Source organism: Triticum urartu, chromosome 5A (assembly GCF_056163025.1).
Source record: "Triticum urartu cultivar PI428250 chromosome 5A, HENAU_Tu73, whole genome shotgun sequence".
Taxonomy (NCBI): domain Eukaryota; kingdom Viridiplantae; phylum Streptophyta; class Magnoliopsida; order Poales; family Poaceae; genus Triticum; species Triticum urartu.
This window is the reverse complement of record NC_141877.1, coordinates 199,908,586-199,924,662: the sequence shown is the minus strand read 5'-3', so window position 1 is coordinate 199,924,662 and position 16,077 is coordinate 199,908,586. Positions and strand designations below refer to the sequence as shown.

Genomic DNA, 16,077 nt, shown 5'->3' with positions numbered 1-16,077 from the left:
GATAAACTGCCGGTAGAAGTTTATCTACCAGGGCATATGAACTGCCCCGGATGATTCCTACTACGGACGACACATTTTCTGCCAGCAGAACTAAGCTACGGCCCACTAACAGCCGGACCATCATGGTGTGAGCCAGCGAGTAAAACTTATTGGGATTTAACGCGTGGGAGAACTAAGCTACGACCCACTAACTCCCGAACTCTTCTCAATCGACCACTTGTCTCAAACCGTTCCAAAATTACGCCCCAAATCAAACCCTAGCCAAATCGAACCTCACCCCAACCACCGCCGCCGCCGCCGCCGCCACTACCAACTCACCGGAGCACCGACTTTCTCCCCGACCATTGCCTCACCGTAGCACCCTCCTCATCCACCACCGAGAACCATTCGCTGCTTCCTCCTCGACCAACGCCGCTCCCCCCAAACACACTCTGCCGCACCCCAGCGTTGTCTCCCCGGGCAGCACCGCGGCGTCCCTCCCCATGGTGCGCGGCATCCGAAGCACAGCAGCTCCCCTCCCCCTGTTGCTCCCACGGTGTAGATTTTTCCTCGAGCTACTTGGTGCCTGCTTCGCCGGCGGCGCGGGAGTCTTGCCCGCCGACGGGCCACATCTAGCCCGCCGAGGACGGCTCGACCGCCATGCCAACGAGATTGAGAGGCATAGGGAGGAGTAGGGCGGGGTCACGGGCAAGCAATGGAGGAGGGGGATTTGTCCCTGAGGTACTTGAGGAGGCGAGCGGACATGGGAGGTCGGGGCCGAGCAGCTGCTTAGGTAATCTTTCCTCCTTCCCCTCCCTCCCTCCTTCTCCATGTGTGGTCATCCTCTACAACACACGCTGCCCGCTGATTTTTCAACACTTGTCCAGCTGTTCGGATAAAATATTTTGGAAAGTGGCCATGGTTAATTAGTGTTTCTTTATGTGTAAATATGGAGGGAGTGATAGCAGAGGATGAGTGCTTTCAGAATTGATGCTCAGTTCAGGGTGGAACAGACTGGGTTTATTGGCCATGGAGTTGATTTCATCATCTTACAGACATGATTAAGTTCATACATACCTCCGTATCTCTATGGAATTAATAGTTTTCTCTGCTTGCTTCTATGTTAGTTCTCCTCTTAGATGCTAGATACTTAGGTCCTGATGTTTATGTTCAATTGATCAGAAGTTGCTAGAGCTTGCACTATAGACTATGGATTTGTGAAGTAACATGCCTTATTGATTTGATCTGATTCGTACAGAAGTTCTAGTTCATTCAGACATATAGGTATAAGGATTGTGTGATTTTGCTGTGTGGTTCAATCTTAATCATAAGGTATGTAATTTGGATCCTCTTCTCATCACTCTTCTCTTCTTCCCCTTCACGAACAAGCATTTCTATCACTTTGTAAAAATAGAACATATGTATCCGCTGAAACAAGTTGACAGTAGAACTACCGTTACCCAAAATAAATACAAAAAAACATGGCATCGTTAACTGACTTTTGATACAACAATCAGTCGAATTTATTTTGGTAGACGGCACATGAAGGTCCTCTCTTCTGCTATATAGTCAGTGCACCATACAGATTTTTTTCTTATGTCACTGAAGATTATAATCTCTGGGATTTGGGAGTCTGTTGTGACCATGTATCAATTAATTCAGTCCTACGAATGAGGCTTGAATTGATTTGGACGAAGAGAATGCATTAAGCAAATATGAATCCAAATAGTCTATTTCAAGGATCACACCAAAAAAGGTTTGCTGTTCAAATCCTCATTTTATTAGATCTAAATTTATTGGATAGGATATGTTGAGTGCAGTTACAACTTGCAACTTTTTCATTTGCATTGAACAGACTCGTCCCTGTTCAAAACCAAGATCCTGTAGAAATTGGCTATGCCTAAAGATTGAGATGGACAGGGTCATAGATTGAAGGGCACGAGCAAGCAAGTGATTCTTCGGTCAGTTCTATGTCCAGTGGAAAGCTATGTACAGGGCCTAAGCATGTAAGCTTATGATATTGTGATTTTATTTAGTTATTTACCAATGAATATTATGGTTGATTTCTTAAGAGTCAATGCTTCTATATATGTAGGTAGAAGTGGATTATAAGTCCATTCCGAAGGCGGCAACACGACCAGAACGAAGCTGACTAGGTAATAAGTCTTGGATTCAATTATTTCTTGTAGTTGTTTAGATCTGTGACTCTCTCACCCATTATAATTTATGAAAGCGGATTCTCTAAGTCATTAGTTGCACCTTATACATGTTCATGAGACTGCCAGATGTCTTTATGCCATATCATGCACCATTGGAAGTTTTTTTAGTAACAATCTTGTGTTACACTCTATGTGGTTTTGCTTGCTCAGGTATGGCTTGTTTAGTATTGCAATTCATTCTAATTGTGCTCAATTTAGATTCCCTGCTTCCTACTCTTCTATCTTATTTTTGTTTTACAGTTTTAGCACCCATTTTTAACTGTCATTGCTCTGCTTGTCCCTTCTGTATATGAACTGTCATGTTTTATGCAAGTTGCATCAGTTAACTGCCGGGAGAAATACCTTACCAAAATTATTTGTTCTTCTGTACATGAAGTTTCTGTTGCTAATTTTTTCTTGTATTTACTCTGGACTGAATATTTACCAAGTGAATCAACAATATGTATTATTCTCTAAAAGTTTTAAATAATTCTTCAAAATAATTATTCTCTAAAAATTTTTAGTCTCAAGACTAGTTTTAGCCCCTCTTTAGTCAGGGGTGCTTGTAACTTTAGCCTCTTAAAGAGACTATTTTTAGTCAGACTAAAATAAGTCCCTTGGATCCATGCACCCTCTTAGCATCCTGGAATTCTTTGACAAAACTAAGCACCCTGAAATTCTTTGACAACTAAACTGTTGGCTATATGATGTTGGCCATATATATTGTATGTATATAATGTGAAGAAACGAGTGGTAGTACTATACCAACTAAAAGATGAAATGTAAGAAATACTAGTATGTACGTACTAAAGAGTTAAAGTAACGAGAAGAAACATAACATAGTTCTGCTGGGGGCTCAGCACAACACACCCCTCAAATTAAATTAAGCACACCTGAAATTAAACTTTGCAACTATTCCGGTAGACACTGCATTAGAGCCACCATGAGCAACGACATTGCCACCTTACTCGGAGTCCTCGTCCACGTCCTCTACTTCGTCCTTGTCCTTCTTCCTTTTGGCCGATACTTCTTTGCTTGAACCGCACACTTGGTTGTTGCTCTTCATCCAACCCTTGTAGATATTTAAGCAAAGGTATGTAGCACCCTTGATGCGACTATATCTCCCACATGTCGAGGCACGACATAGAGGCATAATCGCATTGAAGGCATATGTCGCAAGTTAGGCAATCTTCACAACATCCCATGTAATATAGATAATAAAAGGGGGAGATAACATAGTTGGCTTACACTCGCCACGTCAATCAAGTACATAAATAACATTACATCATCCAAACACTCATGGCCCGACTACGGCGCCAAAATAAAAGATAACCCAACATGCGATACGATACCGATCACCCCAACTGGGCACCACTACTGATCATCAGGAAAGGAAACATAGTATCGTTGAGAGTCCTTGTCGAACTCCCACTTGAGCTCAAGCGCGTCACCTGGAGCGGAATAATCAGGCCCTGCATCTGGTTTAATTGTAATTTGTGAGCCATAGGGACTCAGCAACCTTGCACCCTCGCGATCAAGACTATTTAAGCTTATAGGTAAGGCAAGGTAATTATGTGGAGCTGCAGCAAGCGACTAGCATACATGGTGGCTATCCTGTTCGCAAAAGAGAGTGAGAAGAGGAGGCAAAGCGCGAGCGAGAAACTAGAGGACAACCTGCGCAAGCATTACTCCAACACCGTGTTCACTTCCCGGACTCCCTCGAGATGAGACCATCACGGTAACACACTCAGTTGATTCATTTTAATTAAATTAAGGTTCAAGTTATCTACAACCAGACTTTAACAAATTCCCATCTGCCCATAACCGCAGGCACGGCTTTCGAAAGTTCAAATCCCTGCAGGGGAGTCCCAACTTAGCCCATGACAAGCTCTCACGGTCAACGAAGGAATAGACCTCCTGCCGAGACATTCCGATCAGACTCGGTACCTCGGTTCTTCAAGACACTTCGACAGGTTAAAACAAATCCAGCAACACCGCCCGAGTGTGCCGACAAATCCCGATAGGAGCTGCACATATATCGTTCTCAGGGCACACTCAGATAAGCAATCCGTACAACTAAAACCAGCCCTCGAGTTTCCCCGAGGTGGCACTACAAGGGGCTCTAGGTTGGACCAACACTCAGAGGAGCACTGGCCCGGGGGGGTTTAAATAAGATGACCCTCGGGCTCCGGAAACCCGAGGGAAAAAAGAGGCTAGGTGGCAAATGGTAAAACCAAGGTTGGGAATTGCTGGAAAAGCTTTAATCAAGGCGAACTATCAAGGGGTTCCCATTATCACCCAACCGCGTAAGGAACGCAAAATCCGGGAACATAACACCGATATGACGGAAACTAGGGCGGCAAGAGTGGAACAAAACACTAGGCGAGAGGCCGAGCCTTCCACCCTTTACCAAGTATATAGATGCATTAAGATAACATGGCAATATAATGATATCCCAACAAGTAAATAATGTTCCAACGAGGAACGGTTTCCAATCTTCACCTGCAACTAGCAACGCTATAAGAGGGGCTGAGCAAAGTGGTAACATAGCCAATCAACGGTTTGCTAGCACATGGTGGGTTAGAGGTTTGACATGGCAATTTGGGAGGCTTGAAAGCAAGTGGTAGGCATCGTAGCATTGGCATAGCAAAAGAGCGAGCATCTAGCATAGCAAAGATAGTAGTGATTTCGAGGGTATGATCATCTTGCCTGCAAAGTTGTCAGAGTTGACTGGATCCTCGAAAGCAAACTCAACGGGCTCCTCGTTAGCGAACTCGTCTCCTGGCTCTACCCAAACAAGACAAATAAGCAACAAGGACACAATCAACCACGTGCAAGGGTCAAACAATATGATGCAAAGATGTTATGCTAAGCGGGATGCGATGCGGGATGCATATGCAATATTTGACACGGGATGCATGAACCTGGCCTCAACTTAGAAATCCAAGTGTGCCACTGGAAAGATGAGATGAAATCGCTTGAAAACGATATAAAGAACGCCAAAATCGGAGTTACGGTTTGGAAATGGCAAGCAATTCAAAAATGACCACGTTCTGCGATTTACAGCAAGTAGCCATCTAAATGCAACAATATGAACATGCTATAGCACTCAAACATGGCATCAAAATACATGGCAGGGATGAATTCATGATTCTTAACAAAAGTTTAGCACTGAGCTATGGCCAATTCATCCATTAACAGGTTCAAACAAGCATGGCAAAAATACAATTGACAAACAGATTTCAGACCTAGTGAAAACTGGAGCATGCTGAAAACAGATATCAAGTAGGCATGTTTACGAGCTCGGTGCACTCACTATAGAGCAAGTCAAGATAATATAAGCATACACCCATCAAGAATACACAAAATACAAGCTAGACATGGCAAGAACAACAACATAGCCTGCACGGATCAACTACAACATCATCGGCAAAATCGCTAACAAGTAGACAATCTGCCCAGATTCACGAAATGACAAAAGTAGAGCTCGATTGACTCAAGCTAAGGTGCTCCATAAATTCAAACAAAGACATGGATGGATAGAGCACCACAATATTAACAAAACATCCTTACTGATCATCCTCAAAAGAGGCACGGATCACTAGGAAACAACATGAACATAAGGCAATATAAGATAAACAGGTCAAGGACTTAGTGGAAATGCTAAGTCCCTGAAATCAGCATTACCAAATGCCTCACTTCGCAAGCTTGTGCTAGTCACCACACACATCACAAAAATACATGGGTTGCACCTCTGGAAAGATGGCAAAACCCTTAACAAAACATATGTAGAGCTCATGGGCATATCATGCACACAATAATCATTGCGAAAATGACAAATATCTAAATGGAGCAGCAGATCTGACAATTATCTCAAGTAGCACTCTTCTAACAGCATTTCGGGCATCAAGATGAACTCAAATGAAAATGATGCAATGGAATGAAATAATGTACTCTCTGAAGCGAACATTTCGATATGCTATATGCCCAAAACGGAGCTACGGATGCAAAGTTACAGCACGATGAACATGGCAATATGAGCTAGGGTTTTGGGAGAAAGTCAACCCAAACGAGATCTAGATCTGAGATCCGGCGGCACGCTTCCCGATGGTCGCCGGCCGGAACTGTAGCTGCTGCGGCAGAGCTCGTCGGGGGCTTGCCGGAGACGAGGGAGAGGAGTTGGCCGGAGTGGGCGACGGCGGCGGTGTGGGCGCCCGCCCGGGACAGGTGGCAGCGCGTGATTGGTCAGTGGCGGCGGCGGACAACGTCCGGCTCCGTCCGGACGTGTCCGGCGGCGACGGAGGAGATATTTTTTTAGGGTTTCGAGGAGGGGATCCGAGATTTGGAAAGGGGGAGGTATATATAGGCATAGAGGGAGCTAGGAGAGTCCAAATGATGTGCGGTTTTCGGCCACGCGATCATGATCGAACGCTCTAGATGATGGAGAGGGTTTAGGTGGGTTTTGGGCCAACTTGGAGGGGTGTTGGGCTGCAACACACACGAGGCCTTTTCAGTCCCTCGGTTAACCGTTGGAGCATCAAACGAAGTCCAAATGGTACGAAACTTGACAGGCGGTCTACGGTAGTAAACCAAGGCCGCTTGGCAAGTCTCGGTCCAATCCGGAAATGTTTAATCCCCACACACGAAAGAAAGTTAGAAAAGACCACCGGAGGAGAACGAAGCGCCGGAATGCAAAACGGACAACGGGGAAAATGCTCGAATGCATGAGATGAGCACGTGTGCAAATGCAATGCACATGATGACATGATATAAGATGCATGACAATGATGACAACACACGGAGACAAAAATCCGAACCCGAGAAAATAAAATAACTTAAGGCCGGAAATGGCAAGAGTTGGAGTACATAATGGGTAAATCACATCCGGGGTCTTACAGGTAGCCATCCATTGCAGCGTAGTGGATGTGGTCTATATCTAGTACATTGTGCTGCCATGCATGACGATGAAACGTGTAATGAGGTTTCTCCAGTTTACCATACGAAGGATGAACCATGGCTCCTGCTAGGGTCAGCATTGAAGGCTGACGAGAGGACACCAGCTGATTCTTCTGGAGGTCGAAGGTGTTTCCTACAATGAGGCCTATCGGGCGCAGGACTTCTTTGTCATTACCAAAGTCTACAGTAACGAGTTTCACTGTTTTGTCCTTGAGGAAGTTCTTAAAATCCTGGCACTCAACGTCGGCATGGCATATGTGGTAGACCAAGCAAACGTTATGTACGCAAACCTGGATCACAGCGGGCTTCTTCCTCTCTTCGTCCTTTAGATCCTTCTCTCGTCCCAGGACTATGGTGTACTCAACATCTAGCCCAGCGACCCACTCATCATCTGAGTTTTCGAACATGCGTCTGAAGCGAGAAAGGCATCCTTTCACCGTCGCGGAAGAACGGGTGTAGATGACGTCGAACTCATCGCCGGTGATGGTTCTAACCTTGTACTCACCGCCGATCGTGGAGATTTGGGACGCCATGGATTTGGGAGGAGGGTTAGGATTAGTGGAACTGCCGTAATGTGAATGGACAGGATGACTAGGAGCGAACCACCGTAGTATTGAAGGACGTGCGAGGACGAGTAGGAGCGAACTGCCAGCGTGCGAATGGCAGGGTAGTGGCTTCTGAGAGCCCTTGGATCTGAGATCGAACGGTTGCATGGCGTGATTCTAGACCTATGGGTGAATATCCTATCCTGGAGGGTTATTCTGCAAATTTTCAGCAACTTAGCATGCGACCGTTTGATCTCAGATCCAAGGGCTGCCAGCAGCCCGTATTATGGTCGCACCTACCATGACCGTCGCGTCGCTCGCGTGGTCGCGCCCTTGGAGATTTAACACGGTGCGTTAGGCTATCTCATGTTGGCATGTCATACATATTCATCACATAGTCACTCATACTACAACAAGGTTGGCTATAAGTGTATTTTTTTACTCCTCTCTATCTCTTTCTTCGTACTCAAGGAAGAAACGGTGCTAAGCGCGTGTATTTATTGCATTTACCAAGGAGTGACCTCTTCCAATGAAATTGTGTTGCTAAGTTTGCTTCATTTAATTAGCTATATACTCAAAATTGTCTTTTCACCTAGGTACACGCGCTTAGCACCATTTCTTCCTTGGCTCACCAAACTAGTCTCTCTCTTCTTGATTCACTTGCCACATCAGACTTTATGCCTATGTGGCAAGCTTAAGCACCTGTAGGAGCAAGTAAAAGTAAGTACAATAGTGTGCTTTACATGGCATTTTTGCATATGTGGAGGAAAGAGAGGCAAGGAAAAAGTGGAAAGTGGGCTCTCATGCATGAGCCAGCCTCTACTACATGGTGGAGCATTAGGAGAGGCACCTGTATGGAGGTGGTTAGGAATCTGGGAGACTCACGCCGGTCGTAGCGCCACAGTTAAAATGATAATGGCAAGTCAAATCACGGGGCCCCACCGGTCCAGCAGTAACTCGCTGTCAAATCACACAACCCTACGTTTGCAGCAGCCTACTCCCTCGTCTTCTCGCGTCTCTGTCGAACCGACTAGGCGGAACTACCCCGCCGCCTACTGCGCAGGAAAAGCCCCGCCCTCGACTTTTAAATATTATACATTATACTAATTTTGTATCCATGGATTGTGCCTGTGCCATGGAGCAAAGCGTCTAGAAAACGAAGGAGAGACGGTGGTCTTGCAATAGAGAAGAGGGAGAGGTGAGACGGTGGTTTTGGAATGGAGATGATGGAGAGGAGAGGAGGTGGTTTTGCAATGGAGAAGAGGGAGAGGAGCGTGCGGCAGCGATTTAGGATTGGACGAGAGGGCCGGCGCGCTCTGACTGGATCAAAATCAATATCAATTTACCCTTCAATTAGGAAAGTGACCCCACATTAACTAGTCTCCCTTTTATTCTGGGTCATAATTGACCATGATTTTCGCACATAAAATATATGTTATATGTTGTATACAAGGCCACTATCAAAATTACAATTTGCAACTATACAAGGCCACTAACATTAATCGAGGCAAAATTTATGGCGTTTGCCTCGTACTAGCACCCGAGGACATTAATATCCCTTGTGTGCATGCGGGAGTGAGAAGGTTAGCTTGCATTCCCAATATTAATCAACCAATGAGGAGTAAGAGGGTTGGCTTGTTGTGCTTGGGAGAGAAAAACCACATTAATTAACACGACAATCAAGGTGACAAGCTAGCTTGCAACATTGACTTAAACATAGCATTGATTTTTACCTTGGTACCTGTAATATGAGTTTGTGGCCTTGTATACAAAAATGGAGGGAGTATAATTTGAAAGTACATTCAGATACGAACCAAAGGATACAATTTTTGGTGACATGCATTCACATTTTGCTTGTCAAATACAATATGTGGTCAAACTTTGACCCAAAATACGTGAAACAACAAAAAAATACTTCCAAGACCAGCGCCGCTCTTCCGATCTTCTCCTCTTAAACCATCGCCGCTCCTTTCCTATTCCAATCTAAATGTAGCGCCGCTCCTCTCCTCTTCCATTTCAAAACCACCGCCCCTCCTCTTCTGTTCCAGTCCAAAACTAGCATCGCTCCTCTCCCGTTCTAATCCAAAACTAGTGTTGCTCCTCTCCTCTTCCATTCAAAAACCACCGCCGACGAGTGAAGGTGCTGTGGAGAAGTAGATCGATGGAGGAGTACAACCGATACGTGAGGATCGCAGACGGTGACCCTGTGAAGCTAGCTAGGATGTTGGAGATACAGTCTTGGTTTGACAACAAGGACCAACTAGCGGCGACGGCGACATCCATGGCCAAATATCTGCAACAGAGTGAAAAGGCGGCGATACTCCAGGAGGGAGTCGCGCCGGAGTACATAGAGCTGCTCCTCTGGGCCATGGAGCAAACATATTCACCGAATCCGATCGTGAGGGAGCGGTGGTGGGAGTATCGATCCCAGATGGAGCATCCACCAGATATTGAAGGATCGAGCATCTACAGGGTGCCGTTTGTGAGGGTGTCCTGCCAGAGCGAGTCGGTGGAGTCTTCGTCGACCGAACCCAACTGCAAGAGGAGAAAAGCAGTTGGCCCGACGATGCTTCCCCACCATTGCCTCCCTCACCGTTCACATCGTCTCACGGGGCTACTGTCTGCCACTGAGGAATAGGAGGGGGCTGCCCCCCCAGCCCAATAGTCGGGGAGGTTGTGTATTGTCAGGAGGAGCTTAGGGTTGTCAGTACTTGTAGGTTGTGAATTGTGTTTTGTGTTGTGTATTTTGAGAGTACTTTCAGATATGAATGTCTTTTGAATTTCATATTTGCAGTATTGAGCATATAAACAACTTTATGAATTCTAGAGATCTATTTTTAGCACTTCAAAAAATGTAGTTTCATAGGAGTATAAAAGTGCAAACAATGTGATTCTCCGAGAAGAAACTGCAAGTTTTAGTTTCAGATAAGAAACTGCAAGTTCAGTTTCAGATAAGAAACTGCAACTTTCAGAGGCAGAGCATTTATATTCACATGGCCTTTTCAAACAGGGTTAACATCATGTTGGAAGTTTTATTCATGGTCGAAAATGGAACTAACAGCCAGTTAACATCATGCTGATCAACATTCATGCATAGCACATCTTCATATGATGCACAGTCAAAATGCCCACACAATGTCGAGTGTGCGAAACACAGAGAAAACGAGGGACGAAGTTTTGGCAAGTGTTGGACGTGGTTTTGGGCTGCCCCGTCTAGGCTTTCATTTTTAACATGTGCAGCCCGCGAGCTCGGATGGGAGGTCCATAGGCCTGTTTGTATTTTCTTAGGGCCGTCATGTATCAACCGGCCTATGGACCTCCCATCCGAGGTTTTATTTTTGGCAGCCCAATTTATGTATTTTTTTGAAGAAAACGCAAAGGTCTGTTCTATTTTTCTATATAAGAATAGGAACGCTAGGTCTAACTTATGTTTCCCTTCTAACTATATTATATATATTTAAATTATTTTATATGTTGACTGTTTAGTTCACATACTCCCTCCTTTTCGGTTTATAGGGCTTATCTCAAAATTTTAGTTTTTCCATTTTATAAGGCTCAATTTGGTTGTTTTCCATCACATGTTCAGATTCCAAGGAAAATTAAATCATTCCATGCAAGTATTAAGAGAAAATTGACCAATGCATTGATAAACATAATTTTTTTAAGGAAAACAAGTGCATTAATTAGGTGCTTTTGCAAATTACAAAAAGTATTCCACCATTCATCATCTACCTTGGTTGGTGAGATTTTTGAATTGAGCCCTATAAACCGAAAAGGAGGGAGTAATTGGCAAATAGATCTCGCCGCCACCCCCCGCCTCCTGACTCCGGGCGCGCCTGCCCCCCTCAGCAAGTCCGCTCGCGTGCCCCATGGAGTCGCCAGCCATATCCATGGGGGAATGGCTGGAAGAAAGGCAGATGTACAAGATGCATATCCCACATGTCTACAAAGCCTTCCCGCGGATGCTCCAGCCGCTCGACTCCGTCGCGCCGGCGGTGCTGCGGGAGAATCGAGGGAGGAGATGGAGGGAGCGGGCGATGCGGATCCGCGACGACGCTCTCTCCTGGACCCAGTGCACACGCGAATGGAGGGAAGCAGAGGAGGAAGCTGCGAGGGAGGAAGCCAAGGAGGGACCGAATCTGTTCTCTCACTCGCGCAGGTATGCTCGGATGTGCAAGGATCATGTGGATTGGGAGCTGCTGAATCTAGCCCTGTGGATCTACTTTGAAGGAGATTTCTCGGAGAAGCACAGGATGCCCCACCCCAGTGAGTCGCCAATTGCGTTCGTGCGATGGGTGAAAGGAGAAGTGAATTCAGGAGATCCACGCCGTGCTGCGAGATGGGAATGCTTGACCGGACTCCTGCCCACCAGCACGCCACCGGAGCCGGAGCAGGTAGATCCCCTACCTTACCTCTCCCCCAAACCTGCAGAAGATTGAAATTAGGCTTGCAATCTGCTTTAATTGAGCTGTCTGGTGGTTATTTCTTCTTCCTGAGCGACAACATCTGGCTGGAGGATGAGAAGGAACCAGGAACTCCGATGAATTTCCCCTATCACAATGGGGGGGGGCGGTTGGGCAGTGGTACGGCCCACCTCCGCCCCAAATGGGGGCACAATCTGAGCAGGCTCCTGTAATTGCCCAAGATCAATCTGCTGGGGTTCTGACTCTCAGATCAGTGGGAAATCTCAAGGTAAGAATCAGCAAAAGAAGATATAGGACATCCAGAAAACTGCTCCTGCCCCTGCATCGGACCTTATGGCATACTCTGAGGTGATCTGCTACAACTGTGGGGAACCAGGGCATCATTTGGATAAATGTGTCAAGCCCAAGAGTTGTTTTATCTGCAAAATGGTTACCCATAAAGTTGAGAATTGCCCAGTCAGAAGGAAAACCCACAGTTTTGCTAGATATGTTGGAAGTGCTGCTCCAGGATTATGTCCAACATTGACAGAATTTTCTGTGACACGGAATTAGATAGTTTCTTTCCCCTTTATAGTTGTAGGGCTCTGCCCAGATGTGGTAGTGACCACACTCCTTTGCTCTGGAACTCTGGTCTTAACCAAACTCCAAAGAGCAATAGTTTTAAATTTGAAAAGTGGTGGTTGCTTAGAGAAGATTTTACTGAGCTAGTCAGGAAAATCTGGAATGAGCTTACTAGGGGCAGCTGCCCCCTAGAAAATTGGCAGATCAAAATCAGGAGATTTAGGAGAACTACCAAAGGGTGGAACTCCAATGAGGAAGCTAATCTTAGAAGATACAAAAGGCTTCTCCTCCTTGAGTTTGATTCTCTAGATATTAAGGCAGAAACCACTGACCTCTCTGAGGCTGAGACTAATAGATTAAACTTTGTCCATGGAGAGCTCAAGAAAATTTGGCTTCAAGATGAAATCAAAGCCAAACAAAGGTCTAGAGATAGGAACATTAAGGAGGGTGATAGAAATACTGCTTACTTCCATGCAGTAGCTAACCAGAGGAGGAGGAAAACCCTCATTCACTCCCTTGATGGCCCTAATGGCCCTGTTACTAAGGTAGATGTGATGCTGAAACTGGCTAGTGACTTCTACAAAGACCTGTTTAAGAAATAAAATCCTTCTTGGTTCTCTCTACAAAACAATTTTTTCTCTGCTTCTGAAAAAGTCTCTCCTGCTGAAAATGAGCTGCTAGAAGCCCCTTTTTTCAGAGACAGAGGTGAAGGAAGCCATTTTTAGCTCTTATCCTGATGGGCTCCTAGTCCTGATGGAATTCCCTTCTTGTTTTAACAACATTTTTGGGACTTGGTGAAAAATGATCTCTTAGTTCTTTTCCAAGCCTTTCATAGAGGAGAGTTGGATCCAGCAACTTACTCATGGGGGATCTGTTGGGGTCAAGTTAAATAACTGTGAAAGTGATTTTTTCCTTGCTGGTAAAGGCCTTAGGCAAGGTGACCCCATCTCCCCGCTTTTGTTTAATTTAGTAGTGGACGTTCTTACTAAAATGCCGAGCAAAGCTGCTGATCATAGTGTGATTGCAGAGCTCTGTCCTGAGGTCTACCCTGGTGGCATCATCTGCCTTCAATATGCATATGATACCATCCTTTTCTTAGATAATGACTCCACAGATACTAGCAATCTGAAAACTGTTCTAACCTGGTTTGAACAAGTCTCAGGCATGAGAATCAACTACTCTAAAAGTGAACTCATCCCTATCAACATGGATGATCAGGAGTTAGCTGACTTCCTCTCTATTCTAGTCTGTAATAAAGGTAACTTCCCCATTAAGTACCTAGGTATCCCTCTCCACTATGATAAACTGAGGAGAGAGGATATCCAACCCTTCTGGATAAAATCATTAAAAGGATTGCTGGGTGGAGGGGCAAACTTCTCTCTTACAGAGGTAGATTGATCCTCATATAAGCTTGTTTGGCTAGCATTCCAATGTATCTCCTCTCCTTCTTCAAGTTCCCTAAAATTGGTAGTGAACCTCATCAATTCTCAGATGTCCCATTGCTTGTGGAATGATTTTGAGGGAAATAGGAAGCTACACCTTGCTAATTGGTCCCTAGTCTCTATGAAAAAAGATTTTGGAGGCCTTGGCATACCTAACCTCCAAGAAATTAACATCTGTATTCCAGGGTCTTGGATTAAAAGATTTTATGAGGAAGACCTGAAACCCTGAAAGCTTCTTATTGCCCATAAATACCTAGGAAATAAACCTAATATTTTTTTCCCTTACTCCAACCCTAAGACCTCTAGATTCTGGAAAGGATTAAAATCTATTATGCATGATGTGAAATTTGGCTACAGATGGAACATAGGGGATGGGAGCAGAACCAGGTTCTGGGAAGATACTTGGTTTGGCACATCCCCCCTAGCAGTCCAATTTTGGCATATTTACTCTGTCCGCATTGAGCTTAACAAAAGTGTCAATGAAGTTTGGGATGGTCAATGCCTAAAACTCTCTTTTAGAAGGAACTTTAGTGATAGTCTCATGGAACAATGGTTCCAGTTGGAGGACATTGCCAAAAGCATTACCTTTACTGCTGAGCCAGATGCTCTAATTTGGCAGCTGGACAATAAGGGAAGTATTCCTCCAGCTCCCTCTATCATGTTATCAACTTTAGAGGGGTTCAACCTATGTTTATCCCTGCTATCTGGAAATTGAGAGTTCCCCTAAAATTCATGTATTTCTCTAGCTTCTCTCCAAAAACAAATTGATGACTAGGGATAACCTTAGGAAGAGACACATCATCAAACCCTTGATTATGTTTACTGCTTGGAACAAGAGTCTTGTTCTCACCTGTTTTTTGAATGTATAGTTGCTAAACATCTATGGGACCACATTGAGGAATATATCTCTAGTCAGATTGGCTCATCCTTCGAATCTGTCGCCAGATTCTGGATTGCTACCAAAAGGTGCTCAGTTTTAAACACTGTTAGCTCAGCTGTCCTTTGGTGCCTCTGGAAATATAGAAATGCTATGATTTTCAGTAACATCTCCTGGATTTTCGTTCGCAGGTCTTGAGGTTGATCAGGAACATGGTGAGGAACTGGGCAATTCTCTCCTCCGGATCGGAAAAGGACAAGTTGATGAGCTTCATGGAAACCCTAACAAGATCCCTCCAGAAACCGTTGGCGATCACTTGTGGCTGAATAAGGCTCGACCTGCTCTGGGGCTGGACCTGTGGGCTCGTCTCAAGATCTCTGATGAAGATGATGGGTACCTGGCGCCGAAAAATAGGGACATCCACCATGCTACGCCTTTAGCCTGGTGTCTCCGCTTGCTTAGTAGTCACCGTAGGCTGACACGGCCCCTCAGTTGAAGACCATAAAGGCTTTGCTGGACCCTCCTTGTGTCATTTGAGTGCTCTATCCGCTCTGCCTTTGGCACCCCTAGGGTGATTTGTGTTATTCGGAGAACTTGTTCATCCACCCCCCTAGTTTGTAGCTTTTCTACCTTTGCTTTCGAACTGCTCTTTGAGCTGTAGTATCAGAATGTCTTGTGGTTTCGTTCTCAGCAATGGAACTGGGGAGATGCTCCCTATTTTTCTAAAAAATATTATTTTACATGTTATTATATATTATTTTTATTGTAATCATATATTTAACAGATACTTACATATGTAAGAAAACAATATCCCAAATCTTATTAACTTATAAAAATAATTTCTTAACAAATAAAATCCTGGATTGTTTTGGCACGAAAATCCAAGTGATTGTGTACAAAAGCTTGGTAAGATTTAAGGACGAATGTAATAATATCACTTATTATTTAAATATATTTATAACAAAATGCTCAGCCCCTTTTTATTTTCTGATAACATTGCTGGCCCAACCCAACATTATCATTAGAATCAGCCCAGCAAAATCGTGTATTCCAAGAAAGTGCAAATGGCGTGTAATTTTTTAGGAAATGAAATAA

The 16,077-nt window shown here is 44.7% G+C and overlaps 1 long non-coding RNA gene across 4 annotated transcripts; it reads left to right on the top strand.

Moving 5' to 3' along the window:
- The first annotated feature begins 200 nt into the window (after positions 1–200).
- LOC147970787 (uncharacterized) lies at positions 201–15,667 on the top strand. 4 transcript variants are annotated; one of them, XR_015604287.1, is made up of 5 exons: positions 201–1,735; positions 1,835–1,985; positions 2,075–2,135; positions 14,975–15,071; positions 15,174–15,667. It is a non-coding gene; the product is annotated as an uncharacterized LOC147970787 (long non-coding RNA). The 4 variants fall into 4 exon arrangements; XR_015604289.1 differs by lacking the exon at positions 14,975–15,071; XR_015604288.1 differs by lacking the exons at positions 14,975–15,071; positions 15,174–15,667 and having other exon boundaries at positions 201–772; positions 1,642–1,735; positions 2,075–14,957.
- Positions 15,668–16,077: the final 410 nt, after the last annotated feature.